We start from the raw sequence: 14,174 nt of genomic DNA, 5'->3' as shown, positions 1-14,174 counted from the left end.
TTACTGGGAAAGGTAAGTCCCAGTAACGTGTGCAAAGGGCATAGAGGCAACGTTAGTGGCAACGTTTGTGCCACTAACGTTGAAGTTAAGTGGCTCTTACTTTGGTGAGGAACGTTAGTGAAAAAGGTGATTGTCACTAATGTTCTCGAACCCATATTTTCACTGAACGTTAACACCACTAACGTCCTGAGCTAAAGTCTCTGCCCACTTCACACTTTCTCTCTGCAAGTAAAGCCAAGCCCAATGAAGAAGAGAAGTGCTTCAAACTCAAGATCCAAAGGCCCATACCCAAGACTTGAAGAGCTAACTAGAAGAACATAAGAGTAGTATATATAGGAGTAGCTTTGAATTAAATTAGGAGTTGGAAATTATAGGGAGCCTCTTGGCATAGAACTACTCTCTATTTTTTCACTTTCTCTACACTTCTAGTTTCATCATGTATTCTCCATCTTTGTTTTCATTTTCCAGAGCTACGAACAACTAAACCCCTTTCATTGGGTTAGGGAGCTATGTTGTAATTTGATGGATCAATACTAGTTTTCATTATTCTTCTTCTATCTCTTCTCTTGATTTTACTTGAAAGCTTTCGATCTTCATCCAATTGGGTAGTTATCTTGGAAAAGAAGCTATTCATACTTGGATCTCTTCTGAACCTTGAAAGAGGAATGAAGAGATCATGCTAGAAATACTTTCTCATGCTGGACCAAATTGGGTTTGGATGGATATGTGACTATAATCCTCTCAACACTTGATTTGGGAAATGCATGTGGTATAATCAGTGACCATACTTCATCTCTTCTCATGAGCAATTGACCAAGGAATTGGCTATTGATCAAGATTTGAGAGATTGAATTACAAGAAATTGTAATTCGATCACTTAAGATTGCCAAGGAGATCAATGAGTGCATTGATTGAGGAAGAGATGAAAATGAAATTGATCTGGAGAATGCACCATCTCCTAAGCCCAATGAACTCCCCATTTCTGATCTTACCCATTCTCTTTAATTTCTGTCATTTACTTTTATGAGCAATTTCCCCATTCCCATTTAAGATTCCGCAATTTACTTTCCGTCATCTACATTCAGCTCTTATTTCTAGCATTTACTTTTCTGTTATTTACTTTTTTGCCATTTAATTTTCTGCAATTCTCAACTCAAATTCTGATTCGCTCAACTAGAACATTCCTCTAATTAAAGTTGCTTGATCAATCAATCCCTATGGGATTCGACCTCACTCTATTGTGAGTTTTTACTTGACGACAAATTCGGTACACTTGCCGAAGGAAATTTGTTATGAGACAAGTTTTCCGTGCATCAAGGAGGAATGAGGCCAAAAAGAAGAAGAAGAAACAGAGCAAAGAGTATAGAAGAAGAGAGGAAGATGCAACGTTGATCCACCAACATTGAAGGCAACATTTTTGTAGAGAAGAATTGGGTGCCAACATTGAGGGCAACATTGGTAATCCAACGTTGCCTCAAACGTGGGAAGTTACAGAATGCTGGTATGGCGTTGGAGAGAACGTTGGGGGTCCAACGTTATCTCCAACATCTTCGATGGTTTTCAATTCTGGAGCCAGAAAATTTTTGGGTGACGCATACGCATCGATGACGCGTACACGTGAAAGTGGAAAATTTCCTAATCCACGCGTAAGCATGAGTAACGGCACGTTTGAAATGGCAAAATTGACCATTCACGCGCACGCGTGACATAACGAACGTTGGAGGTCCAATGTTGCCTCAAACGCTACCTTCAACGTCCGCAATGAGAAGCCCAGAATTTGGAGTTGGGAAACTGAAATCGACGCACACGCGTCTATAACGCGTACGCGTAAATTGGAAAAAAAAAGCAATGCACGCGTAAGCATGGAGTACGCGTACGCGTCGAAAGGCAAAATCACAGCTTTCACGCGTACGCATGAGTCACGCGTATGCGTGGATAGGCGAACGTTGGCCCTCCAACGTTGAGTCAAATGTGAATGACAGAACCAGAAACCAATTTTTCACAGGAACATTTGACTCAACGTTGGGCCTAAAACGTTGACTCCAACTTCAATACCAGAAAAATATAATTGGCACACTCTTCTCCTCAATTGTATTTGGCGCCAACTCAATCAATCCCAACAAGGATCAAGAGTCCCAATCCAAGGCTCTGAAGGCTCAATTGAAGGCGTATAAATGGAGAAGAATTTGATTCAAAAGGGGAGTGAAGTAGGAAATTGTAGTGGGAGGTAGTTAGCAGAGTGGATCTTAGTAAAATTTTTTTTTCCAAGTTTTTCCTTCTATATTCTTTTCTGTAAATTCTAGTTTCTGGTTTTACTTGAGCAATAAGGAACTAAACCCCAAATTCATTAGGAGGAGGAGCTCTATTGTAATTCCAATGAATCAATGAAATTCTTCTTCTTCTCAATTCATTTTTGTAGCTATTGGATACCTTCTATTTTGATCTAGAATTCTTCACTTCGGAAGGGGGTTGAATTCAATTGAATGCTTGTGTGAGCCTCGGAAGGAGAATCACTTGAATTAGATCTGAAGCTCTATCCTTCACAATTCTCATTACCAACACTATTCAGGAGGAATTGAAGTTTTGAGAATTTGTGTGGCTAATGGATAAGAGAATGTGCTCTAACTCTTCTCATGACAATTAGATCAAGGAATTGGCATATTGATTGTGATTAAAGAGATTGGATTGCCAAGGAATTAGGATCCAATCAATTTCAATCCGTCATAGATCTACATAGATAATTGAGAAAGGAGTTGAGACCAAATTGATTCATGGAGGATTGTAGTATCTCCAATCCCTGATGAATCATTTCTATAATTTTCTTCATTTCAAACTTTTCTGATTCAATTTTTCAATTGAATTGTTTTGCTGTTTGAATCTATGCACCCGATCCCCTTTATAATTCATGCAATTTAAGTTTCTTCATAATTTAGATTCTACAAATTTACTTTCCTGCATCTTGAGATTTAGTTGTTTACATTTCTTGTAATTTAAGTTTCAGCTCTTTTAGATTTTTTGCACTTTAAGATTCAGCAATTTAAGTTCCTTGCCATTTAAGTTTCAGTCAATTTACTTTCAGCAATTTACATTTCTTACAATTTACTCTCTGTTAGTTCAATTCTACTCAAATCACCAATATTAGCTTAACTAAATTCATCACCATACTAAAGTTGCTTAATCCATCAATCCCTGTGGGATCGACCTCACTCCTGTGAGTTATTATTACTTGATGCGACCCGGTTCACTTGCCGGTTAATTTGTATGAAATTATTTTTCCCTCATTAAGTTTTTGACACCGTTGCTGGGGATTGATTTAGATTGACAATGATCAAGTAGGTGATAATCTAGATTAAGCATTTTTCTTTGTTTTTGTTAAGCATACTAACTGTTTGAGATTTTTTTTAAGCTAACAATTAACCTCACTCTAGCAGTAGAGTGCTTTGTTTTGGTTTCTGGTTTTGTGTGTGTTGTATGCCAGGAGGAAGAAGAGGTGAATTAACCTCCTTCGATTCTGAGACAGAGAGAATATTTTTTAGAAGAAGAAGAGAAGCAAGAGGGGAAGGTGTTATTGGAGAAGAATAGTCAGAAGAGGAAGACCAAGAGATGGAGGGAAATCTCCCTAATCCCCCAGAGGAAGTGGCCAATGGCCCACCTCAAAGAAGAGTTCTAGCTTTTTACACTTTCCCCAATCCAAGAAACTGTGGGAGCAATATACTCACTCCCAATGTTCATGCAAACAACTTTGAGTTCAAAACTCAACTTATTACTCTGGTGCAGAACAATTGTTCCTATGGAGGAGGTCCACTTGAAGATCCAAACCAACACCTATCCATCTTTCTGAGGATTTGTGAAACTGTCAAAACAAATGGAGTGTATCCAGACATCTACAAACTGCTACTATTCCCATTCTCCTTGAGGGATAAGGCTTCTCAATGGCTAGAGTCATTCCTCAAAGAAAGTATCAACAATTGGGAAGATCTAGTGAGCAAATTCCTAGCCAAATTCTACCACCTCCGAGGATCATTAGATTAAAGACTGAAGTGCAAACATTCACTCAAATAGATGGAGAATCACTGTATGATGCCTGGGAAAGATACAAAGCCTTGATTAAGAAGTGTCCACCAGAGATGTTTAATGAATGGGATAGACTTCAAAATTTCTATGAAGGATTAACACTGAAAGCTCAAGAAGCCCTTGATTATTCAGCAGGAGGGTCAGTACAATTGATGAAGACAGCTGAGGAAGCCCAAAATCTCATAGACACTGTAACCAACAACCAATACTTCTATGGTCATCAAAGGCGACGCCAACCAGCTCAAAGGAAAGGTGTGTTGGAGCTGGAAGGTGTCGACACTATCTTGGAACAAAACAAAGTGATGCATCAACAAATCCAGCAGCAAATGGTGATGATGGCTAAGAGGATTGATGATCTTCAAATAGAAGTAGTGAGGACTACAAATCAACCATCAGCTGGATGGGGGGCAGAATGAAGAAGTCAGAGCAGCAGCCAGAACAAGTGAACTACATGCACAACCAAAGTGGTGGACAGAATGAATTTTATGGAGACACCTACAACTCCTCTTGGAGGAACTATCCCAATCAAAGGTGGAGAGACAACCAGAATCAAAATTCATGGCAGAGGAACTCCAACCAAAACAACTCCCGTAACATAAACCACCAGAATCATCAGCAAGCTAACCAGAATCCATACAAAAAATCACAAAACAACTACCCCACTCCTAACTTCTATCCACCCCACAACCCATCAACTAACCAAAATAATTTCTACTAACCATCTTCATCTCACACTCAGCCACAACTTTCCCAAGAATCCCAAAGAATCTCCAATTTAGAGATGATGATGGAGAAGATGATGAAACATCAAGAGTTAGCTAATAAAAACCATGAAGCCTCATTGAGAAACCTGGAAAGACAAATAGGCCAATTGTCCAAACAGCCAGAAAGACCAACCAACACTTTCCCAAGTGATACTATTCCAAATTCCAAAGAAGAGTACAAGGCAATTCAACTCAGGAGTGGCAAAACATTGAAGGATGATAAGGTTGGCATTAATAAGGAGGTGGCAATTGAAGAGAAGGGCCAGGAAGAGCTCAAGAAGAAGGATGAAAAGTCACAAACCTCAAAGGAGGGAAAGCAGTTCAGGGAAAAGCATTCACAAGAACAGAGGAAGGAGGTGAAACCTTACACTCCTGCTCTACCATACCCTCAAAGAGTGCAAAGAGAGCTCAAAGATCAATAGTTTCCCAAGTTTTTTGAGGTTTTCAAGAAGCTGAAAATCAATATTCCCCTTGCGGAAGCATTGGAATAAATGCTCTTCTATGCAAAGTTCCTCAAGGAACTCATTAATAAGAAGAGAAGCTGGAATGAGAAGGAAACTGTGGTCTTAACCCAAGAGTGCAGTGCTGTGATCCAGAAAGGTCTCCCACCAAAACTCAAAGATCCTGGGAGTTTCATCATATCATGCACCATAGGCAGTATGACCTTAGAAAAAGCTCTCTGTGACTTAGGTGACAACATCAATTTGATGCCTCTCTCACTAATGAAAAAGCTTGCAATAGAAGAAGTCAAATCCACCAGAATGTTACTTCAAATGGCAGATAGATCACTCAAAATACCCAATGGGGTTGTGGAGAACTTATTGGTAAAGATTGGAGAATTCATCTTTTCTGCCGATTTTGTCATTTTGAACATGGAAGAAGAAGGACACAACTCAATCATCTTGGGTAGACCTTTCTTAGCAACCGCAAGAGCTATCATTGATGTGAAAAAAGGGGAGATGACCCTCAGAGTGCACAATGAGCAAATGATCATCAATGTCTTTAAGGCCATGCAATATCCCCCTGAGAAGGAAAAGCACATGAGGGTGGAAATGATAGAAGAAGTGGAAGGGGAGTTACTTGAAGCCAATAACCAGGAGGGACAAGAAGAGGAAATAGAAGTAGAACAAGCTATCATAGAAGGAAGAGTAGCTGAAGTCTCCTTTGAAGGCAAGACATTGGAAATGCCAAAGCAAGAACTAAAGCCTCTCCATCTACATCTCAAGTATGCATTTCTTGGAGAAGAAGAGACCCTCCCAGTAATCATCAATTCTTCCTTAAACGTAGATGATAAGGCATAAGCCCTGCCATCTGCATACATAAGATTTTGCTGGAGGAGGATTCAAGGCCTGTAGTACAACCCCAAGGAAGACTTAACCCAACCATGAAGGAGGTGGTTCAAAAAGAAGTAATAAAACTATGAAATACTGGAATCATATACCCAATCTCTGACAGTTCTTGGGTAAGCCCAGTTCAAGTGGTGGCAAAGAAAGGTGGCATGACCGTCATCTTCAATGAGAAGAATGAACTCATTCCCACAAGGATAGTGACAGGGTGGAGAAAGTGCATTGACTATAGGAGACTGAATGATACCACAAGGAAGGATCATTTCCCTCTCCCCTTCATTGACCAGATGCTGGAAAGATTGGCTGGCCATGCATATTATTGCTTCCTAGACGGGTACTCTGGGTACAATCAAATAATGGTAGATCCTAAGGATCAAGAGAAGACCTCTTTCACATGTCCATTCAGAGTCTTTGCCTAAAGAAGGATGCCCTTTGGGCTATGCAACGCCCTTGCAACTTTTCAAAGGTGTATGCTTTCTATATTTTCTGACATGGTGGAAAAAATTTTAGAAGTCTTCATGGATAATTTTTCTGTCTTTAGCAATTCATTTGATACCTGCTTGCATCATTTAACTCTTGTCTTGAAAAGATGCCAAGAAACTAATCTAGTCTTAAATTGGGAGAAATGCCATTTCATGGTTCCTAAAGGGATAGTTCTTGGGCATAAAGTTTCAAGCAAAGGTATAGAAGTTGATAAAGCTAAAATAGAGATCATAGAAAAGCTTCCTATACCCATTAATATGAAAGCAGTAAGAAGTTTTCTTGGACATGTTGGTTTTTACAGGAGATTCATCAAAGACTTTTCAAAAATAGCTAAACCACTAAGCAATTTGCTAGTGATTGACAATCCTTTCATCGTTGATGGCAATTGTAAGCATGCCTTTGAAACTTTAAAAAGAAAACTCACTACAGCACCAATCATCACACCCTCACATTGGGAATTACCTTTTGAACTCATGTGTGATGCAAGTGACTTTGCAATTGGTGCTGTATTGGGGCAAAAGAAAGACAAGTTGCATCATGTTATATACTATGCAAGTAAGGTGTTGAATAAGGCACAGAAGAATTATACCACCACTGAGAAAGAGCTCTTGGAAATTGTATAAGCATTTGATAAATTTAGACAATACTTAATTAGTTCAAAAGTTATAGTATATACTGATCATGCTGCTCTCAAGTATCTTATATCTAAACAGGATTCAAAGCCAAGGCTTATTAGGTGGGTGTTGCTGCTACAAGAATTTGACATTGAAGTGAAGGATAGGAAAGGAAATGAGAACCAAGTGGCAGACCATTTGTCAAGATTACCACAAGAAGCCAACCAAAATATACCACAACCAGTGAATGAAAGGTTCCCAGATGAACACCTTCTTTAAATACAGCAAGCTCCTTGGTTTGCTGACATTGCAAACTACAAGGTGGGAAGGAAGATTCCTCAAGAGTTCACCAAGCAACAAGTGAAGAAGCTGTGCAATGAAGCCAAGAAATTCTTGTGGGATGAGCCATTCTTGTTCAAGAGGTGTCCAGATGGGATGATTAGAAGGTGTATCCCTGAAAATGAGATGAGAGACATATTGTGGCACTGTCATGGTTCACCTTATGATGGACATTTTGGACCAGAAAGAACAGCAGCTAAAGTGCTTCAAAGTGGATTCTATTGGCCAACTATATTCAAAGATGCCAGGGAGTTTGTACACCAATGCAATGAATGTCAAAGAGCTGGAGGGTTGACAAAGAGGAATGAAATGCCTCAAAACATCATTTTGGAAGTAGAACTGTTTGATCTTTGGGGTATAGATTTCATGGGACCTTTTCCCCCATCATACTCTTTCAAGTACATACTGGTAGCAGTGGAATATGTCTCTAAGTGGGTAGAAGCCATAGCAACAACTACCTATGATGCACCAATTGTTCTTTGGTGCACGAAATTGTGATGTCCAGGCTCAAACAATCCCTGGCAACGTGAGCAACTTGGTGCTCTGATCTCAATACATAATTGTCACAACTTCGATACAACTAACCAGCAAGTGCACTGGGTCGTCCAAGTAATACCTTACGTGAGTAAGGGTCGAATCCCACGGAGATTGTTGGTATGAAGCAAGCTATGGTCACCTTGTAAATCTCAGTTAGGCGGATATAAAGTGATAATGGTGTTTTCGAATTTAATATAATAACATAGGGATAGAGGTACTTATGTAAATCATTGGTAGGAATTTCAGATAAGCGAATGGAGATACTTTTCGTTCCTCTGAACCTCTGCTTTCCTGCTATCTTCATCCAATCAGTCCTACTCCTTTCCATGGCTGGCTTTATGCAAGGGCATCACCGTTGTCAGTGGCTACATCCCCTCCTCTCAGTGAATAATATGCTCACGCACCCTGTCACGGCACGGCTATTCATCTGTCGGTTCCCGATCATGCTGGAATAGGATTCACCCTCTTTTTGCGTCTGTCACTAACGCCCAGCACTCGCGAGTTTGAAGCTCGTCACAGTCATCCAATCATTGAATCCTACTCAGAATACCATAGACAAGGTTTAGACCTTCCAGATTCTCTTGAATGCTGCCATCATTCTAGCTTACGCCACGAAAATTCTGGTTAGGAGATCTAAGAGATACTCATTCTAGCTTAATTCATGTAGAACAGAAGTGTTTGTCAGGCACGCGTTCATAAGGGAGAAGGATGATGAGCGTCACACATAATGATCACCTTCATCACGTTCTTGGGTGCGAATGGATATCTTAGAAGCGAAATAAGAAGAATTGAATAGAAAACAGTAGTACTTTGCATTAATCTTTGAGGAACAGCAGAGCTCCACACCTTAATCTATGGAGTGTAGAAACTCTACCGTATGAAAATATATAAGTGAAGGTCCAGGCATGGCCGAGATGGCCAGCCCCCAAAACGTGATCAAAGGATCATAAGGTAATCCAAAGATGGTCAAAAAGACTAGTAAGAGGTCCTATTTATAATAAACTAGCTACTAGGGTTTACATGAGTAAGTAATTGATGCATAAATCCACTTCCGGGGCCCACTTGGTGTGTGTTTGGGCTGAGCTTAAGTGTAGCACGTGCAGAGGCCATTTGTGGAGTTGAACGCCAGTTTCTGTGCCAGTTTGGGCGTTCAACTCTGGTCTTGGATCCTTTTCTGGCGCTGGACGCCAGATTTGGGCAGAAGGCTGGCGTTGAACGCCAGTTTACGTCGTCAATTCTTGGCCAAAGTATGGACTATTATATATTGCTGGAAAGCCCTGGATATCTACTTTCCAACGCAATTGGAAGCGCGCCATTTCGAGTTCTGTAGCTCCAGAAAATCCACTTTGAGTGCAGGGAGGTCAGAATCCAACAGCATCAGCAGTCCTTTTTCAACCTCTGAATCTGATGTCTGCTCAAGTCCCTCAATTTCAACCAGAAAATACCTGAAATCACAGAAAAACACACAAACTCATAGTAAAGTCCAGAAATGTGAATTTAACATAAAAACTAATGAAAACATCCCTAAAAGTGATTAGATCCTATTAAAAACATACTAAAAACAATGCCAAAAAGCGTATAAACTATCCGCTCATCACAACACCAAACTTAAATTGTTGCTTGTCCCCAAGCAACTGAAAATCAAATAGGATAAAAAGAAGAGAATATACTATAAATTCCAAACTATCAATGAAACAGAGCTTCAATCATATGAGCGGGACTTATAGCTTTTTGCCTCTTGAATAGTTTTGGCATCTCACTTTATCCATTGAGGTTCAGAATGATTGGCATCTATAGGAACTTCAAATTTCGAAGTGTTATTGACTCTTCTAGTTCAGTATGATGATTCTTGAACACAGCTTCTTTATGAGTCTTGGCCGTGGCCCTAAGCACTTTGTTTTCCAGTATTACCACCGGATACATAAATGCCACAGACACATAATTGGGTGAACCTTTTCAGATTGTGACTCAGCTTTGCTAAAGTCCCCAATTAGAGGTGTCCAGGGTTCTTAAGCACACTCTTTGTTTTTGCTTTGGACCTTGACTTTAACCGCTCAGTCTCAAGTTTTCACTTGACACCTACATGCCACAAGCACATGGTTAGGGACAGCTTGATTTAGCCGCTTAGACCAGGATTTTATTCCTTTAGGCCCTCCTATCCACTGATGCTCAAAGCCTTGGGATCCTTTTTATTTGCCCTTGCCTTTTGGTTTTAAGGGTTATTGGCTTTTTCTGCTTGCTTTTTCTTTTTCTTTCTATTTTTTTTTTCGCATATTTTTTTGCTTTTCTCTTTTTTTTTTTCTGCAAGCTTTGTTCTTTGCTGCTTTTTCTTGCTTCAAGAATCATTTTTATGATTTTTCAGATTATCAAATAACATGTCTCCTAGTCATCATTCTTTCAAGAGCCAACATATTTAACATTCTTAAACAACAACTTCAAAAGACATATGCACTGTTCAAGCATTCATTCAGAAAACAAGAAGCATTGTCACCACATCAATATAATTAAGCTAAGTTCAAGGATAAATTCGAAACTCATGTACTTCTTGTTCTTTTGAATTAAAACATTTTTCATTTAAGAGAGGTGATGGATTCATAGGACATTCATAACTTTAAGACAAAGTTACTAACTACTAATGATCATGTAATGAAGGCACAAACATAGATAAGCACATAATATAGAAAACGAAAAACAGAGAAAGCAAGAACAAGGAATGAATCCACCTTAGTGATTGTGGCGTTTCCTTCTTGAGGAACCAATGATGTCCTTGAGCTCTTCTATGTCTCTTCCTTGTCTTTGTTGCTCCTCCTTCATTGGTTTTAGATCTTCTCTGATTTCATGAAGGATGATGGAGTGCTCTTGATGTTCCACCCTTAGTTGCTTCCAATAATTGTGTGGAAGAAAATGTATCCCCTGAGGTATCTCAGGGATCTCTTGATTTGCAGTCAAATGTTCTACCACTGAGCTATAGACTCTTGATGGAAGCTTTTGTCTTCCCTTTCCTCTTTCTAGAGGTTTCTCTGGCCTTAGGTGCCATCAATGGTTATGGAAAAAACAAAAAAGCTATGCTTTTACCACACCAAACTTAGAATGTTGCTCGCCCTCGAGCAAAAGAAGAAAGAATAGAAGAATAAGAAGAAGATATGGAGGAGATGGATGGGAGTGTGTATTCGGCCATATGGGTGGGATTGGGTGGGAGAGAGATGTTGAATTTTTGAAGGTAGTGGGTGTATGGGTGTGAGTGGTAAATGGAAGACAGAAGGGATGAGTGTTTATTGGGAATAGAGGATGATTGAGAAGAGAGAAGAGAGTGAGTGAAGGTAGGTGGGGATCCTGTGGGGTCCACAGATCCTGAGGTGTCAAGGCATTTACATCCCTGCACCAATTTAGGCATGTAAAATGCCCTTGCACACAACTCTGGGCGTTCAGCGCCAGGTTGGTTCCCATTTTGGGCGTTCAACGCCCCTTTGCTACCATTTCTGGCGTTGAACGCCAGAACCATGCTTGTTCTGGGCGTTCAGCGCCAGGATGCTCCCATTCTGGGAGTTCAGCGCCAGAACTATGCTCTGTTCTGGCGTTTGAACACCAGACAGATGCTCCTCCAGGGTGTGATTTTTCTTCTGCTGTTTTTGATTCCGTTTTTGATTTTTTTTGTTTATTTTGTGACTCCACATGATCATGAACCTAAGAAAACATGAAAAACAATAAAAATAAGAATTAGATAAACATTGGGTTGCCTCCCAACAAGCGCTTCTTTAATGTCAATAGCTTGACAGTGGGCTCTCATGGAGCCTCACAGATGTGCAGAGCTTTGTTGAGACTCTCCAACACCAAACTTAGAGTTTGGATATGGGAGTTCAACACCAAACTTAGAGTTTGGTTGTGGCCTCCCAACACCAAACTTAGAGTTTGATTGTGGGGGCTCTGGTTGACTCTGCTTTGAGAGAAGCTTTTCAAGCTTCCTCTCCATGGTTGCAGAGGGAGATCCTTGAGTTTTGAATACAAGGGAGTTCTCATTCTATTGAAGGACTATTTCACCTCTGTCAACATCAATCACAGCTCTTGCTGTGGCCAGGAAAGGTCTTCCTAGGATGATGGATTCATCCTCTTCCTTTCCAGTATCCAGGACTATGAAATCAGTAGGTATGTAAAGGCCCTCAACCTTTACTAATACATCTTCTACTTATCCATAAGCCTGTCTTCTTGAGCTGTCTGCCATCTCTAGTGAGATTTTAGCAGCTTGCACCCCATAGATTCCCAGTTTCTCTATTACAGAGAGGGGCATGAGGTTTATACCTGAACCAAGGTCACACAGAGCTTTAAAGATCATGGTGCCTATGGTACAAGGTAATATGAACTTTCCAGAATCCTGTCTCTTCTGAGGCAATGTCAGTTGATCCAGATCACTTAGTTCATTGATGAACAAGGGAGGTTCAACTTCCCAAGCATCAATGCCAAACAATTTGGCATTCAGCTTCATGATTGCACCAAGAAACTTGGCAGTTTGCTCTTCAGTGACATCCTCATTCTCTTCAGAAGAGGAATACTCATCAGAGCTCATGAAGGGCATAAGGAGGTTCAATGGAATCTCTATGATCTCTAGATGAGTCTCAGATTCCTTTGGTTCCTCAGAGGGAAGCTCCTTATTGACCACTGGACGTCCCAGGAGGTCTTCCTCCTTGGGATTCACGTCCTCTCCTTCCCTTACAGGTTCGGCCATGGCACTTATGTCAATGGCCTTGCACTCTCCTTTTGGGTTCTCTTCTGTATTGCTTGGGAGAGTACTAGGAGGGATTTCAGTGATCCTTTTACTCAGCTGGCCCACTTGTGCTTCCAGATTTCTAATGGAAGATCTTGTTTCATTCATGAAACTTACAGTGGCCTTAGATAGATCAGAGACTAGATTTGCTAAATTAGAAGCATTTTGTTCAGAGTTCTCTGTCTGTTGCTGAGTTGATGATGGAAAAGGCTTGCTATTGCTAAACCTGTTTCTTCCACCATTATTAAAGCCTTGTTGGGGCTTTTGATCCTTCCATGAGAAATTTGGATGATTTCTCCATGTTGAGTTATAGGTGTTTCCATAAGGTTCACCTAAGTAATTTACCTCTGCTATTGCAGGGTTCTCAGGATCATAAGCTTCTTCTTCAGGAGAAGCCTCTTGAGTACTGTTGGATGCAGCTTGCATTCCATGCAGACTCTGAGAGATCATATTGACTTGCTGAGTCAATATTTTATTCTGAGCCAATATGGCATTCAGAGTATCAACTTCAAGAACTCCCTTCTTCATAGGCGTCCCATTACTCATAGGATTCCTTTCAGAAGTGTACATGAACTGGTTATTAGCAACCATGTCAATGAGTTCTTGAGCTTCTGCAGGCGTTTTCTTTAGGTGAATGGATCCACCTGCAGAAGTGTCCAGTGACATCTTTGATAGCTCAGACAGACCATCATAGAATATATCCAGGATGGTCCATTCTGAAAGCATGTCAGAAGGACACTTTTTGGTCAACTGTTTGTATCTTTCCCAAGCTTCATAGAGAGATTCACCTTCTTTCTGTCTGAAGGTTTGAACATCAGCTCTAAGCTTGCTCAGCTTTTGAGGAGGAAAGTACTTGGCTAAGAAAGCCGTGACCAGCTTATCCCAAGAGTTCAGGCTGTCTTTAGGTTGAGAATCCAACCATAATCTAGCTCTGTCTCTTACAGCAAAAGGGAAAAGCATGAGCCTGTAGACTTCAGGATCTACTCCATTAGTCTTAACAGTATCACATATCTGCAAGAATTCAGTTAAGAACTGGAAAGGATCTTCAGATGGAAGTCCATGAAACTTGCAGTTCTGCTGCATCAGAGAAACTAATTGAGGTTTCAGCTCAAAGTTGTTTGCTCCAATGGCAGGAATGGAGATGCTTCTTCCATGTAAATTGGAATTAGGTGCAGTAAAGTCACCAAGCATCTTCCTTACATTATTATTATTTTCGGCTGCCATCTCCTCTGCCTGTTCGAAAATTTCAAAAAGGCTA

General features: G+C 40.4%; 1 non-coding gene across 1 annotated transcript; it reads left to right on the top strand.

Annotated features, from left to right (window-relative positions):
• Window positions 1–13,636: 13,636 nt before the first annotated feature.
• LOC112746206 (small nucleolar RNA R71) lies at window positions 13,637–13,744 on the top strand. The gene has a single exon (XR_003174101.1). It is a non-coding gene; the product is annotated as a small nucleolar RNA R71 (small nucleolar RNA).
• Window positions 13,745–14,174: the final 430 nt, after the last annotated feature.

Source organism: Arachis hypogaea, chromosome 14, assembly GCF_003086295.3.
Source record: "Arachis hypogaea cultivar Tifrunner chromosome 14, arahy.Tifrunner.gnm2.J5K5, whole genome shotgun sequence".
In the NCBI taxonomy this organism is placed as follows: domain Eukaryota; kingdom Viridiplantae; phylum Streptophyta; class Magnoliopsida; order Fabales; family Fabaceae; genus Arachis; species Arachis hypogaea.
Note: the sequence above shows the minus strand (reverse complement) of the source record. Positions and strands in the feature narration are given on the sequence as shown.